A 218-nucleotide genomic window follows, 5' to 3' on the forward strand; every position below is an offset into this window, starting at 1 on the left:
AGCGAGCCCGGTTTATTATTTTTAATCAAGTCTCCGCATTGCCCCGCGGTCACAGCATCTTAGATATTCCGTACAGTTAGGAGCTCTCAGGCGACTTTGAAGTTTAATGAGAGTGGAGGTTAATTACCTTCCTGGGAGAGGGAGAGAGGCAGGGAAGGGAGAGCTAATCTGCAAAAAGCAAGCGAAGAGCTGAAGCGGCGGCACCGGCGCTGCGCTGC

The sequence above is a fragment of the Charadrius vociferus genome, unplaced genomic scaffold, assembly GCF_000708025.1.
Source record: "Charadrius vociferus isolate BGI_N301 unplaced genomic scaffold, ASM70802v2 scaffold613, whole genome shotgun sequence".
NCBI lineage: Eukaryota > Metazoa > Chordata > Aves > Charadriiformes > Charadriidae > Charadrius > Charadrius vociferus.